General features: G+C 37.6%; 1 protein-coding gene across 3 annotated transcripts in view; it reads right to left on the bottom strand.

The window, feature by feature from the left end:
- The window catches only part of Arhgap5 (Rho GTPase activating protein 5), a 64798-nt gene extending 54033 nt beyond the window's left edge, over nt 1-10765 (bottom strand). The window contains exon 1 of one of the 3 annotated variants that reach the window (XM_063246506.1): nt 10660-10765. The gene's annotated coding sequence lies outside the window, so the exon portion shown is untranslated. The other 2 variants (XM_003464765.5, XM_063246490.1) reach the window with 2 other exon arrangements.
- Nucleotides 10766-16704: the final 5939 nt, after the last annotated feature.

Genomic DNA, 16704 nt, shown 5'->3' with positions numbered 1-16704 from the left:
TTTTGTTGCCAATAACAAAAATCTCCTTTTTTAATGTTTCCACTGATAAACTAATGGCTACTACCTTCAACTACAAATGAGCTATTTAACTTGAAAATTCCTTTAAAATTAAGTGATACATGATTATAGTGATTTATTTCTTTAAATCATGTCTTCTCTTGTTTTGGACACGATTTTACTTTCAAATACAGTAACATGCTCTGATAACATCTAGAATCATGCTTATATTTGCTAAGGAATAAACCCAAAGTAGCAATGACCTATACAAAAGTAAACGTTTAAGACCAAATTTTCTTCATGCTCAATCTTAATGTTGTTTTAAAGAGCATGCAATGTAATCTCTTTGTTTTTTAAGATATCTTAGAAAATTTTATTTCAAGGAAATTTTCAGTAACTTGTCTTTATAGAAATGACAATGCATATATTTGAGTAAAACTGTCCTTATAACTGTCAAAATGAAGCCATGTTGACAAATAAGTTTTCTAAGACAGTTTAATAAGCCTTTATAAGCATTATATGCCCCCTGTGGTGAAGTTTTACTAACATGAAGTAGCTCTGCAAATTTAAAAAAAATAGGAATCTAGAAAAATTTAAAAAAAAATAGATTGCTAATAACTCAGAATTTAAACCAAAACATTTTTAGAAAACAGAATAGTTACCAGAGCCCTGGAAAGGGCATTGCAGAGAGAGAGAGAGATGAAGATAACGTTAATGAATACATTAGGTGCAGCTAGGTAGAAAAAGAACTTCTAATGTTTTATTGCATAATAGGATAACCATGGTTGACAACAAAAATTTCAAAATAGCTCATAGAAAGAATTGTAATGTTTCCAACACAAAGAAAAGGATGTATGCCTGAAATGATACATATGCCAATTACCCCAATTTGATCATGACACACTAAAACAAGTGCTGAATGTACAATTACTGTCAATTAATATTCATATAAAAACCATAATTCCTGAACAAAATAATTAAAAACTAAAACTTTCGGTTTTGCCCCTCCTCACATAACTGCCATACTCTTTATAATAAAAAGTATCAACTTTGGGGCTGGGGATTTAGCTCAGCGGCATAAGTGCCTGCCTTGCAAGCAGGCAGTCGTGAGTTCGATCCCTGGTACCGTTTGAAAAAGACCCAAAAAAAAGTATCAACTTTAAAATTTTTATGCTGAGGAGCTGGGGATTTAGCTAGGAGCTGGGGATTTAGCTCAGCGGCATAAGCACCTGCCTTGCAAGCAGGCAGTCGTGAGTTCGATCCCTGGTACCGGTAAAAAAAAAAATAAATAAAAAATAAAAATAAAATTTTTATGCTGTTTCAGAAAATTCCTATGGGCCTGTTATAATTTGTATCTGGAAGTCCCCTCAAAGCTTCATGCACTCAAGAGGTGGGGCTTGTGGAAGGTAACTAGATTATGGGGTCTCTAGAACTGACTCAGTGTTGGAAGGTGGTGCCTGGCTTGAACAGTAATGAAGTATGGGTATGACCTGGAAGGATACATCTCCCTTTCCAACTCTCCCTTCTCCCACCGCTTTCCTTGCTGCCATGATATGAGCAGCTTTTCCTCTACTATATCCATCTGCCATGCTGTTCTGCTTTGGAGCCAGCAGACTATGGACTGAAAATGTTAGCACAAACAAATCTCTCCTTTTTTTGAGTTCAGAGTGTTGAATATTGAGTCCCAACAATGAGAAAGTAACTGAGACTGGTTTTTGGTATTAAGTATGGGGCCATTGCTATGAGCACCTGACCATGTGGCTCATAGGACTTCATGGGAACTGGTTAATAGGAGTTTGGAAAGGTTTGGAGATGGCAACTAGAGAAGCCCTAGAACAGTGATGGCAAATCTTTTACAGCTTTCAGTGATACAAACAGCCCATTGCAGTATGCCATAGGTTTGTCACTACTGCCTTGGAATAATGTAAATCAAGCCTGATGGGAAATTCTGGTCAAAATGCAGACCAGAATTCCCAAAATAACAGTAAAGGCCAGGTTTGGGAGGTTTCAGGTGGTAACAAGGTCTCACTGGCAGCTGGACTCCAGGACACACGTCCTATGCTCTGGTACAAAATTTGTCAGCATTTTGCTCAGTCCTGAGATAATGTGGGGCACAGATTAAGGGCAGCAGATTAGTATGACAGAGGATATTCAAGTCAGCCCAATACTGAAGGTGTGGCAGGAGTACTGCTGGGGGCTTTTAGCCAGCTCTGTATTGAGAATCAAGAGCAAACAGCAAAGCTGGGTGATTTTTGAAATTTTAAATTTCACCAGAAAAGCAGCTCTTGTAAAGTCAGGGCCAGTAAAATATTGCCACAAGACAGTTCAGTCACTAAAAACATTAGCATTAAAAAGAAGCCAAGTGCTTGACATCAAGACACCAGACAGATACCTTTAGGGTACGTACTCTTCAAAGCCTAATAGGTGCAAAAGTGAAAAATTTTGCTTTGCAAAGACTGCCCTAGGGCACCATACTGGGGTGGCAGGTTTATCTAGATTTGTTTTTTGGGGATTCAGTTCACAGTGTCTGGCCATCCATGCACTCAAAGGCCTCTGCTGGCAGCAGATTTAGCATCATCCACACAGGGCTAAATTTTACAACCATGCAAAATCCAAGATCAGATAGTATCATGGAGGCTTCCACTCAGATTTCAGAAGTTCTGGGAGACCAGGCAGTGTGTACTGTGAGGGAATAAATTAAGCTGAGAGTGAAGTCAAACCTGCAGTGGAGACCCCAGGAAGCTGGAGAAGCCAGAAATGTGGAACTTCTGAGAAAAGCCACAGGCAATGAACAAAGCCACCTGACTGAAACCATGAGGGATTCCACCACCAACAATACTGTAGAAGCAGGGCCACTTAAGCTCTTTGGAGTTCACACCTCACATGGATTGCCCCAGATGCTTGATATGCAACTACAGGATTCAATATTTGCTCTTTGGGTTTGGTTCCTTCAGTCTGTTCCTTTCTATCATCATAGTCTTCTCTTTTCAAACAGGAAGGTTTATCTTGTACGTCAACAGTGTTTTAACTTTTTTTTTTAATGAGTTAAAAAAAAATTTTTTTTAAATTTTTTGGTCTTTCTGAGATAGGGTCTCTCTATGCAGTTTAAGACAGCCTTGCATTCACACTGTAAACCACACTGGTGTCAAACTCACAATGATCCTCCTGCCTCAGCCTGCCTCAGCCTCCAGAGTACCGGGATTATAGACATGGGCCACGATGACCAGCAACAGTGTTTAAGTTTTTTATTCATTTTTATAGGGTTTATCGCTAAATTGCCTTAAGTACCTGAGTGTCAGGTATTTTGTCTCAACAACAAAAGAAAAATAACTATGAAAGGTCGTAAAGGCACAAATCTTTGGGGTTTTTTCCACTAGTATATTCCAAAAGTCTAGAATGCTTCCCACACAATGGTTACTCAGTAAATACATGAAGCCAAAGAAATACTAAAATTGTCAAAAATGAAGCCATTACAAAGGCAAACTAGGATCTATGTGTTGTGTTTGAATAATTATCTAACTTTTATTTACAACACTTAAATAACTAATTTTAGAAAACAAAGGTGAGTATAATTCCAAATACAGCTGATTCAAAATACTGGATTAAAGACTTGTTAATTATAGTTTTAAGACTTAATATACTGAAGAAGGAATTTTGTAATCACCCAATGGGAGCACAGGCAGTACTAAAGTGAACTTATAAACTCTGCACTTTGTTATCTCAGTTCCTTTTCACTTTTATTTTGACACAGAACCCCACACTAAGTCACTAAATTGTCCTGGCTGGGTTCAAACTTGCAATTCTCCTGCCTTAACCTCGGCTAGCATTACAGTCATGTACCACTGTCAGAATTACATGATCTTACGTCAAATAAATAAAATATTCCTTATATAAATAAATATTTTAAAAAAGACAAGTCCAAAGAGTATCATACATTCCACAATCCTATACAAACTTATCCAGAATAGTTTAAGAATTAAAAACTCAACTGCATTCTGAAAGATGAGTTGTATAATACTAATTTTTTCCTCAATATTGCTAATTCTCAATGAAAATTTATCAATGCAATGATAAGCAAGAAGGAGAAATAACATTTTAGTATGTATGGTAGCTATGTAATTCAACAATGTAATACTGGTAGGAATCAAAATTTCATTATTATTTTGTTTCTGAACAAAAGCAAAATGTAAGTACACAACATTTAGATTTAAATGAACCTTAAAAAGTTATCATAGCTATAAATTAGTCTGTAGACAAGAATATAATTTAAACTATCAAGAAAATCCATCCAAAATGTCAGCAATTTATGTAGTGACTAAGCCTGGAAACACTGGAATTTTTCTTTTTTTAATCACCTTACTAGTACCCAGAATACTGCCTGACACTAAATGAGTGCTCAACACTCATTTTTAATGAATAAAAAAAAAAAAAGAATCAATTTCCAGGCTAGTTTACTCAGCTTTAAACTACAAGATAATTCTCAAGTCACAGATAAAGGCTCAAATAACAATTACATACTGCAATGGGGCCATTAAGTCTAGTGCAGCAGAATATTCTAATATAAAAAGTTCAGTTTTTTTTTTTTTTTTTAAAGAATTATAGCTTGGTTGTTAAACACACATACTCCCCAAATTCCCAACAAGCAGGACTTGGGAACTTTGAAAGCTACTCAACAAGGCAATTGTGTTCATATCCATTTTTGACATTTCAAGTTACTGTTTGGAAAAAAAAAGTTTCACTGCTAAAAGCATTATAAAACCAATGATCAAACCCACTCTCAAATAGATTAACTGCATATTCTATTATTTCACCTACACCCTCTTCTGATGGTATATTGTTCCCAAAGCCTTTGGAATGAAATTATTCCAAATTCTTTACAGTCTATTTCCTTATTCTGTGCTAAAAACAGAAGAACAAAGTTTATCTCATCTATTATCAACCATGGAAAACAATCTGTAAGTATTTACTGTACTGAGTTTACAGGGGAGATTTTGGAAGTACAAAGGCATATACAGAGAAATCCACTAACTTAGTGTAGGTGTGAGTCTTTTCTCCTCACTTTGGAGACCTATGTAGTATGAAGGCCTAACTTGACATTCAGTATTATAAGGTCATATACATATTTTCATTATGTAAAAAAAGTAGCTAAGTTTTGACAATTTTTTTAAAAGATGGAACACCTGATGATGGGAACATTAAAAGGTCAAATGATCACAGGAAAGGGTACAGAAATAATGAATTCAGGGGAGGGGTAGAAAAATGAAGAGAACGTTCCCCATCGTATTTTTAATAATCTTTATGGTACCATAGCAGAAGAGATAAAGGCAATATGCCAGACCATGGAGTTGATAAATACAATAGGAATTTAAAGAAATGATAAGTCAAGCTCAGATAGATCAGGGTATGGAAAACTTTTTTCTGTAAAGACCTAAGCAGCAAAAATTTTAGGCTTTGCACACTATACCACAGACAGTATTTAAATGACTACAGTTATCACAGTAAAACTTTAGGGATGCAAAATTTTGAACTTCATATAACTTTTACAAATCATAAGTAGTACACTCACAATTCTCTCCCAAACTATCTTAAAATTAGGTACCACGCAAGATTTGGTCCAAAGGAGCCAAATTCCTGGGTACAAACCCCCGAAGCAGAGATTCACTGAAAAGAAAGGTTTTGAGTGAACCTTGAAAAGTAGGAGAGACTTTAGTGTGATGAGGGTGAAGTGATTAAACATAACATAAATACTAGAAAGTAAGAAGTTGGAAAACTAAATATAACTATCATTTTCATGGGCAAACAGGAGTTACACCTTGTAATAAGTAACAGACTGAATCTGGTGGGGCACAAAAACCAAGTAACAGACAAATATTGGCACTTAAAACATCTGAATGTCATAATAGAACTGAAAAGAGAAATCCAATTCTGAGCTTGATGAGTGGCTATCACCGAGAAATAAAAAACAAATCAGTTTTGTAATGAAAATGTATCACTTTTAGCAATAGAGGTTGATTATCACCTGACTTCAAGCACTATTTCTAAAGACAAATGAAATTTTAGTAATGAAAAAAGGAAAGATCAAGGTGAGTAAACTTTAAGATGCTAAACTTTAGCAATTATGTGAGAGACCAGTTAATATCCTCAGAAACGGGGCTGGGGACATAGGTTTAGCGGCACAATGCCTGCCTAGCAAAGCACCAGGTCCTGCGTTTAATTTGCAGTACCCCTCACCAAAAAATATTCTTGGAAACATCTGAGGAGTTACACACTTCTTTATTAACTGTGTGTGTGTACATACACACATATATATACATACATACAATATACTTCTCTATTTAAGTGTGTATATATATACACACACACATAACCTCTTTTTTGTATATATGTACTTAGTTAACAATTCAGAAGAACTGAAATCTGAATCATGCAACATCTCAATAATAGGAATGTTAATTTTCTACTAGCTATCTAAGCAGTCAACCAAAAAACAACTTAATAAAAATTTATAAGCAGGTGCTATCTTGGCTATGCGAACAATTCTGCAACGCTAAGAGAACATTATAAACAGGAAGGAAATGGACAAACAATACCACCTCAGAAACCAAGGCTCTTTATTAATATCAATACAGCAATTTTGATAGACTACCTAATATTTATTTCTCCATTATCCGTTACATATCCTTGCCTTGACTTAATAGGGTACAAACTGATGTTTTTAAGCTATATTTTCTTCTCACTTGCCAATCTGTCCCATACTTCTCCAGTGTTTTTCATTCATGCTTTCAGTAAATACCTAAATGTCCCCAACTACACACACATATACACTATCCCAATTCTAGACCTTCAAGTATTATCTCCTTTAAGTTCCATCATAAGGGAGTAAAACTTTATACTTTCTTGTATCATTCACAATGCTCAGTTGTTCAATAGAAAATGGTCTAGGATAACAAAATAGACTGAACTTATCTCAAGCTAGAAAAATGAAAACTTACTTTTACTATTAACTTTTCATATTGAAAAGCTTGAAAGCTGAACCAAGTGACACATAGTAAGTCATAATTTAACCATAAAATTAGAGCTATATATAACTTTGCCCCAAGTAATAGGCTAATTCTAAGACATTAAAAATAATTTGAAATAACTGTTTCATTTCACTGCCTATCTCATCTATTGTGGACAGTTAGCTTCCAAAACACATTGAAAAATAAAAGTCCATCTTTATCTCTCTTAAACTCCTACTTGTAGCTGAAACACTTGGTAGAAATAGCTGCTCTTTTTTGCACCTCTCAGTACTCTCCAAACAAAAGTTTGAGCTACTCTCATATCTAATTTATCTTTATATTCCCAGAGCCAAGCACACAGTAAGTGCCACACAAAGGTAACTTGAATGAGCAAATTAGAGGTTTTAACATTTTTTTAAAATGCAGCCATATTTTTTTTTTAAAAAGACGTTTAAAGTACAACATATTTAACAGATAAAAACAGAAGCTGTCTTGGTTTGGAAGGGTGAAAGTATCATCAAAGAATCCAATGGGGAAAAACCCACAGGGATCATGGAATACAGTTTGAAAACCAATTAAGATTTATATTTAAAACTCTTGGCATTGAACTAGTTTCTCTGAAAATCAAATTCCCCTGGTGTACTTTAAATGTCTATTACAAGTGTCTTTTAGGAATAAGTACACTGATTCTCAAGTCAATCACTATCTGCACACTTTGATGTTAAAAAACAAAGCAAAAACTTTATAGCTAGCCCAAATCAAGTTTTACCTATAGAAACGTAAGTTGTGATAAAACTTATTCTGTAGAAACCAAGAAATTTCCTATTACATCACTTAATACAGTCTGAATACTAAAGCAAGATGTATTGTATATCCCACTAATGCTAAAAAGGTTTAGTAGCAGTCTTCATGAAACAAACTTTTTCTTCAATTAAAAGACTGAGTTATAAAATTGTTATTCTAGGGGGCTGGGGATTTAGCTCAGTGGTATAAGCATCTGCCTTGCAAGCAGGCAGTCGTTATTCTAAGCTGTACCATAACTTCAAATCCAAAAAATGGAATACAAAATAGTATTTGATTCCTTAGAAAATCTTAACCTTGAAGGTCAATATAATTCATTTCTTCTAAAACAAGTACACTAATAAATCAGCCTTTCAAACAAAAAGAGGGAAGAATTAAGATGCTTTTCAAAACATCTGTGGTAAGTACCAACTGAGAGAATTAAGACACTACTTTGCATCACACTTTAAGTTGTTAAAGTAGTTTCAATGAGAGGGAGGTGAGACACTAAAAAAAACCGACAAAGATAACACAATTCTTTGCCAATTCTTACATCAAAGTGTAACTAATTTTCCCAATTCTTAATAATTAATGTACAAAGAATCGTAAAATAAGACAAGCTGATCTGGGTTTAAAAAATGTAGGCTACATACTACTACCTAATCAATAGTCATCTAATAATCTGTAGTCTAACGCTGCTTTAAATCAATCATATCAATAGTGCTCTTTAAAATTAAGAAGTACCTGCATACCTAGCCTTTCAATACAATGTTTATTCTTAGTATCCTACTGCCTTCCAAGTTTTTAGTGACCCACAATTAAACACGCCCTGCCTCTATACAGATACTAGAAATCCGGGTCAATTACAAAGAACAAATAACAGTTAAAAAAATTCAAAATGAAAGAAAATTTTACTCTGAAAAACTGTCTAGTTGTCTATGTTGTAAGTACACTGTTAGTATGCATATCTGAACATACTAAGCATTAGCATATTAAAGTACAAGTAAACGAATTGACAGGAAAACACTTCCAAACACATATTACCAGTTTTATTCTTAAACCAAAATATTCTTCCAAGCAGTTAAATCTAGATGAAATTTTGTTTAGAACTATTTTTAAAATTGATTCAGAGAACTCTTCTACGAAGTGACTAACAGCCTCAAATACCGAGAAACATCCCTAACATCCTGTTCAAATTGAAAATTTGTTTTGGATTTAAGTGGTACCCTAACCCCCTGCCCCAACACCTGTAGAAGGCAGTACTGTATATGCAAATAGAGGTATTTCAATGTTTTACATCTGAATATTTGAAACGTTGCCATTGTTTCCCACCTATTTCAAAGGAAAAAGTAAATTATGCAAATTTAAAACGCGCACACAAATCCATGTACATAATTATTTCGGTCTCGATTTAAAACATTTAGATTTCCATTAGGCATCGGCCAGAACTGAATTGGTATTGTACGGTAAAAGTCAAGTTTCTCCGCGGTAACTTTCTGGAACTAGCAGTCCAAATAGCTTGCCCTCATATCCAAGTACCTTACAGCCTCAGCTACACCCAGGGCCTCCACCTCACTTGCAATACGAACGCCAGGAGGGAGGCTGCGAGGGAGCCGTGTGTGTGTATTTATGTGTAGATAAGTGCACGCGCGCTCCCGCGCAGCTCCCCACCCCCACCCCGATACTTTTCTTCAGTGGAAACAGAGACTCCAAAGGTTACCCTCAATATCAAAACCCCAACCCGATCACAGTCAACTAACAAGACTGAAGTGTTTTAGTTGCGCAGCGCAACTTCTCACAGCCTACCCCAAGGTTTAACAGCAGATGGGAATCTGGTGAAGAGAAACCAGGGAGGAGTCAGGGAGATAAGGAAAAAGTGAAAGGGCCGATCCCCCAGAAATGCGTTTAAGTTTGGAACCAAGATCAGGTTTCGCGAATCTGCGCCCATCCCCTCTCCCCCTTCCGGGTGGAACTCGTTAGCAGCAGCAGCGGCAAGCCGGCCCACCTTCCCTCCCTAGGCACCCTACGAGACCAGGGCAAGTGAGGGCGGCGAGCGAGAGCGGACGCCCGGAGGGCCGGCGTGATCCCGGGCCGCCGCCAGGCCTCCGCAGACCCCAGCCCCGTCACCTGTGGAGAAGGCGCCCTCCGCCCGGCCTCTCTGCCCTTCACGCCGACCGTACTTGTGCCGCGGCAGCCGCTCCCGCCCGGCCTGCGAGGACCGAAGCGGCACCAGGCTCCCCTCCGCGGCCGCGGGGCCCCAGCCCTGGAACTGGTTACAACCGGCGGCGGGAGGGTCCTCGCGGGGAGGGGGCGGGCAGGCCCCGAGGTGCGGGGTCGCAGGGTCCTACCTAACAACGTCGGTCTCCTCCGTCTCCTCCTCAACGGCAGCGGCCCCGGCGGTGGCAGCGGCGGCGACATTCCTGGGGAGCGCTCCCGCCACCGCCGCCTCCTCCTCCACTCTCTGCTCGCCTCTCGTCCCCGGCGCGCTCACCGAGCGCCGCGTCCCTTCAGCCACTTCCCCCCGCCCTCCCAACACACACGCCCAGAAACCCTAAGCCCCACCGGCTCCCGCTGCCTGATAACCTGCCCGCCCCCCTCCCCGCCACCAACGGTGGCCCCGTCCCTCCCCCCTTCCCCTGCGTCCGCCGCCGCGCCGGGCTCAGTAATGGCGGCCACTCGGGCTCCCTCGCGCTGACGGATCCCTCTCCCTCTCTCCCGAACTTTACCTCAGCATCTCTCCCGGCGCGCACCGCCGGAACGCGCGCGCGCGCGCGAAGCCACACACTCGGCCCGGGGCGGAGTGGCGGCGCAGCCAGGACCCGGAGCGCGCCCGCGCGCCCGCGCTGCCAGCCCCACAATTCCCCGCCCCCGCCGTCCTCACCTCGCGACGCCTCCCGCGCTGCGCGCCCGGCTCGGCCCCGCCCCTGCCCTCGTCTCCCGGGAGCCGGGCAAGGAGCGAGCTGTGGAGCTGGAGGGAGGGGAGCGAGCGCGCGGGGCCGCGCCCTCGCTCGCGTCCCCGCTCCCGGATTGGTTTCTGCCCCTCCCCCTTCTTCCTCCGCCTCTCCCATCCATTGGTTCTCTCTGCTACTCCATTGCTTCTCACCTTTTCCCTTTTACCCATTGGTGTGAATATTTTCCCTCAGCTTTCTTCTTTTTCCGTATTCTGCTCCTCCTCCGTCCCATCCTCCACGCTTTAGAAGCTGCATTAACGTGCACTGTAGTCTCCAAACCTCCCCTGCTTTCTCCTTTTCCATCATTCACTTTTTGCCCGTAACTCAGAGCAAACCACAATACTGCAAGAGAACCTGATGTGTTAGCCGTTGCAAAACAGCTACGAGCACCGAATGCTTCTCGATAAATCTCTGAGCGTTAAAGAATGCAGAGGGAAAATACAGTATGCGCCCCAGCTTGTTTCCTGGGACACGTTCGTGTGTGTGCTCCTGGATGTGTGGCCAATTTTCTGCCTGAGGAATCTCTTGCCAGCTACAGACTTCGCCCGCCCAGGACTTGGGGCCACATTCAAGAGGACAAAACTCCAAGGAAGAGTTGTCCCTTTCTCTGTTGTTACAGCCCAGGGACTCGGGCCTGATTTAGTCCCTTCCTAATGGGAGTTGAGCGAGATGCCAAGTCTTGATATGATCGTTGGGGTGGCCCCAAAGACTCCAGCTCACACCACTACTATCCCAACTTTATCAGCTGCATGGCTTGTATTATACTTCCATACATATATTAGTATCTTTTTTACCTCTAGAAATTTCACAAGCTTGGGTGCACACTGAGCTTTCCGTGTATTTCCTATTTGTGCATTGACTGGTATAGGAAGACTTGTAAAAAACCACGGCCTTCCTTTTCAACGTTAAAGAAACTGAGGGTCCTGTGACTCCCAAGGTCACCAGAATCTTACTTATAGAGAGGTCTTAAAGTAGTTGTCAGCACATAAAAGAATGAGTAAAAACACAAATCTCACTGCATTTGTTAAGTCTAAAAGAAAAAAGTAATTTGGGGACAATTTCTCTTTAGGAAAGATTTATTTCCCGCATTGAAAAAAGTTTATCAGTAAAGTTAACATATAAAAGCTCTTTAAAATTCAAGTTATTATTTCTGATGTTACATAAGGTACTGGAGTTAGCCAAGGTTGCTTTTTAGTGTTATAACGGTGCAGCTGCTAGCAAACAGAAGTATGTTTATAGTCTATTAGTAAAGAAAACAAAAAATGCCTGTTGGTAAAAATCTGTTAGAAAATATTTGTCGGTAAATCTGTCACAATATTCCAGCAGAAGTTCTGTTCATTTGTTCCTTCTCCCTTGCCCATTCATTCTCCGTATTTTCAAAGGTAAACTTAAAAGCTAGAAAGACATTTCTGTTTTTTCTATGTATCTCTTACTCCTCAATTTTAACAAAATTCCAATTCCAGCCTCTCCCTTGTGTCTGAATGCTACCAGGCAGATCAAATAAGGCTAAGTTAAAGACTATAGATGCTTTATTTGTCGAGTGACAAACTATAGGCAAGGGAAAGGGCATTGAAAAAAGCCTGTAATGAAAATAGGAAAAAATAGAGACAGGAATTGGAGAAAGGAGTTCAAACCGTGCTACTAATACCTTAGGTATGTCACTTAGAAAGATTGGAAAGCTAATATATTTAAATACATGTTTTCGTCTTTGCACTAAAAGCTTAAAATACATGAAACCAACATCTGAGTAAAATGTTAGTTACTATATAGGTGTCCAACCTAAATATAATTTAAAAGTTATTTCCCAGAAAACTTTTAATCATGGACATGTAGAGTATCAATATAAAGTCAAATCAGATCTTTGAAAGCAAAAATTAACTTTAGAAACTGTAGTTTTCAGTTACAAAACATGAAACTGGAAGAAAAGATTTGAAATATTTTCACTTAATGAAGACACTAGAAAGTATTTTTAAAATAAAGTATTTTAAATGTTAATTTCATAGATGACATTATTTTTATTCCTACATCCACCTAGATTTAAGGAATCTGGAAATGTATGGCTTTCTTATTAATACTAATAATCTAAAGCTACATACAAGTAAGTTATCACTTTTATCATTTTTATGTTGCTTTTCTGAAAAATGAAATATACAGCTTTCTGCACCAGTACAAATCTGAAAATAGGATTTGGGGGCCAATACTCTGTGTTTAACAATGCTTATATCTACATTATATACCCACAAATAAAAGGCATTAAAGAACAGAGGGAAAAGGATACAATGTCATTTTTCAAACTTGATAAGTAGCTGTGGCTTCAGAGAAAAAGCTTTAAAACACTCATCCTCCCCACCCAAAAGGGTATATTTTGAGAAAATAACGAATTTATTTTCTTTATATGTACATGTGCAAATGTGAGGGAGAGGTAGAATAAATATTCCCAAGCCTTCTCAGATCGACTTCTCTCCTTATCTAGAATAAAAAATTTAAGCACTTATACTGCTGTACTGGATAATTAAAATCTGAAACTTTGTTCTCCATTTACTTTGAAAAAAATGGCAGAATAAAGATTTCAGTCAGGCACTTTAGATTTTTAATTTAAATATTCTCTCCACAAATTTCTACTTCTTCAACATATCCTAATAAAGTATTAATATGCATGTTCTTTTTTGAATCAAAAAGGGGTGACAGTCGTAAAATATGTTATCATTCTGGTCTCTCCTGTGAGGGGTAACCGTTCAATATTCAAATGCTTGAATGTGAAGTGGCTTCAAAAGAATTTACCCTATAGAAGTAGCTACACCCCCTGCTGGAAATCTTTGATCATAACAACTCTGGTTTCTGTAGTCTCAACTGAGAACATGTGAAAAGTCAAATACATGTGGGACCTTTCTACTCATGACAAGAGTGATAAACACTTTTGCCTGTCTGATACAAGACAGGCTTTTGGAGAATAAATTATCTCAGAATATCTTCTTGACTGCAAACAAAATACACAAAAAGTTTGGAAAATAATGCTGCAAATAACGAAATATACTAAAAGCACTTATAAGTTTGTTATCCAGTTTCTGACTGCACTTCCCAACTCATTTCCATGTTATCCCCACCTAACACCTGGAATTCTCTCTTTCTCCCTATCTCGTACAGTTAGAAATGCGGGACTAGAAAGGCAGGTTAAGATGAGGTGTTATTCCTGCAGGTAGACAAATCATGGTATATCAATAACCATAGCAGTCATTTGCTGAGATGATGTGCTTAAGGGCTTTCCTCAAATCTTTTTATAGCTACCAATGATATTTTCGACATGAAGAAAAGGTGCTAATAATGTCTTGGTTGTAACTACAGAAAATATTTTGACAAAAAATAAGGTAACTGTGAGCATGAGACTGGAACAGGAGGTAAGCAATGCAGTGACTCTCCTGGCATTTTATTCCACAGATCCTTATTCTTCTGATTCTCTAGATTTGTATTTTCAGAGTGAAATCCCAAAGATGGTATTAGAGTCTAGCTTCAAAATGTCATGTTTGTGCCACTGTGGCCCTAGGATATAACTAAAATTATGCACTCTATTTTAAAATAATTAGTATTTTATAAAGATTATTAGTAACACAGACTCCTTTAAAAGAATAACAATTCATTCTGGTCTCACCAGCACAAATACTTTAATTAGACAAAAATTTTCAAGTTATTTTCTCTCACAAAAGGAGGTATTGTTGGGCCATCTGGACCCTCCATTGAGTCTTTATGAAAGATCTCAGCTTGAATTTAATCAACCCCAATAAGGTTAACCCTATAAAGCTAAAAAATAATTGTAAAGATTGGTGAGTGAAAGATTTAAATTCTTTCTTTAAGATTGATACCACTGTCAACTTGTAAATCGTTTCAATAGGAAACATGCACTTACTTTGTTTAACTAATCACATGAATGTAATTTTAATTTTTATGAATTTTCATATTTTCATTATGTTTAGACCAAATTTAGATTGTGAGCTCCCTATTTAGAAATCATAAATGAATATGTGACTCTATACAATGACTAGAAAGGCATTAATAGAAAGCTCAACAAATTTTGATAATATGAAACACTATAGGTTTTATAGATTTCTGTGAATTTTTTGCCAACAAGAAGGGCTTATGTTATGCTTTGAAGTACCAGCTGAGATAATCACTTTGGGGAAAAAATCATTTAGAGGAATTGCTGAATTATCTTGCAAAAATTGAGTTAGATGTCTTTCCCCAAGTACAACCTACATTCTCCACATAACATCTCTCTAGCAAGTAAATGTGTCTGTTACTAGCAACAGATAACTATGAGTCTGAAACATCAGGGAACATTAAAAAGAACTGGTGCAACATAAGAGGTTCTGCAATCAACAGTAAGGTGGTTAATCACTCTGCAATTATGCTTCTATCAATTTTCTCTATTATTATAAACTATCATGTATGGCAAATATTTGCCTTGCCAATTTATGCTTCTGAATTGTCTCCAAAACACCAAAATTATCATAGCTGTTTCTCTAGATCAATAAATACATATTTCTAAATACTTTTCAGAAAATAATGTGACATTTCTAATGGACATATCATCTTTTAGCTATATCTATATCTATTAAATAATAAGGAATATCTTCTTTCCCCAACTTGGCTTCTTACCTCTCCTCAGCATAACCAAGGACAGGGCTCTGTCACATTGTTTGAATCTAGTTCTAATTCTCATAGAAATGGATATTAAATAATTCTTTTTCATTCTTGGCCAAGAAGGTATTTTGATGAAGAATTCTTAGGTTTTATAAATATTACAAATTAAAAACTATCTCACAAAATTTATAAAGGGCTACATATATCTTATAAATCAAAGTCTTATAAAAAATTTAATGGAGGCAATTATTTAAAATATTTTAGGAGTATGTATTTATTGAGCTAGAAAAATAACCACAATAGTTTATGTGGAGAAAAAAGGTCACAATACAAAGCAATAAAGGTAGCATTTTAAAAAAAAAATTGGAAATAAGGTGATAATAATGTTATCAGATTTAATCTAGGTGGTAGAATTATACCTAATATTTTGTGTTGTTTTGTTTTTGCTTTTTCTATAGTTTCCAATTTTCTACAATGAGCATATTTTTTATTGTACAGTAAAAATGTGAATTTTTGTGGGTTGAAAACTGGGAAAGACAATTTGTAAAGCAAGATAAGGTAACTTTTCTTACACCAACAAAACTGCCTACCACGTATCTCTTTATTTTCTGTTTTGGCCTTTCTTTTTCTTCTTTATCTTTGTTCTCTCTTACTCTCCCTTTATATGTTTACTCCTTTCTTTTTAAACATTGTAAAATTTTTCCCTTTTTTTCTTCTTTCTTAATTATCTCTTAGGCCTCTCATAGACCACTTTGGGCATTGGCTGGTTGTCTGCTTCAACCATGTAATGGAATGAAATAGACTAGGTAAATATATTATTGTCTATTGTCTTTAATGGTTTATTTTTAGTTCTTACAGAACAAAATATATCAAACAAAACCATGTTACATTGCTTCTTCAACATGTAAAATTCAATGGTACTGTCTACATTTCAAATGGTCTCATGTAGTGTCTTTTTAAAACTGTTTTTGTATTATGACTTCATTCAAAAGCATTTGGGTGCAGACAACAGATAGTTTTTACTAATGCTAATAGAGTCAAGCTGGTCTTTCCACAGGTTCTGATCTTCCCCTCTTGGACCCAAGGTAACTTGATGATAACTTGTCATCTGGGTGATTTCCCACTCGACTTCACTAATACTTGGTATACCTTTTCATACTACTGCCCTGGTAACTGAGGACTGCTGTTCCAAGTTGCGGCATTTCTTTTGTAGAGCTACTCCATCACTCTATATTCCTCAGCATAGCTCAATCAATGCCTTATTTACAGTGCAAAGGAACTGTTATGTGTAAATTAGTGTGTCATGGAAAGCTACTGAACTGGGGGATCTGTACAACTGA

This window comes from Cavia porcellus, unplaced genomic scaffold (assembly GCF_034190915.1).
Source record: "Cavia porcellus strain 051 isolate PalLab524CR breed Dunkin Hartley unplaced genomic scaffold, mCavPor4.1 scaffold_1, whole genome shotgun sequence".
NCBI lineage: Eukaryota > Metazoa > Chordata > Mammalia > Rodentia > Caviidae > Cavia > Cavia porcellus.
The sequence above is the reverse complement of the archived record's forward strand: the minus strand, read 5'-3'. Positions and strand labels throughout refer to the sequence as shown.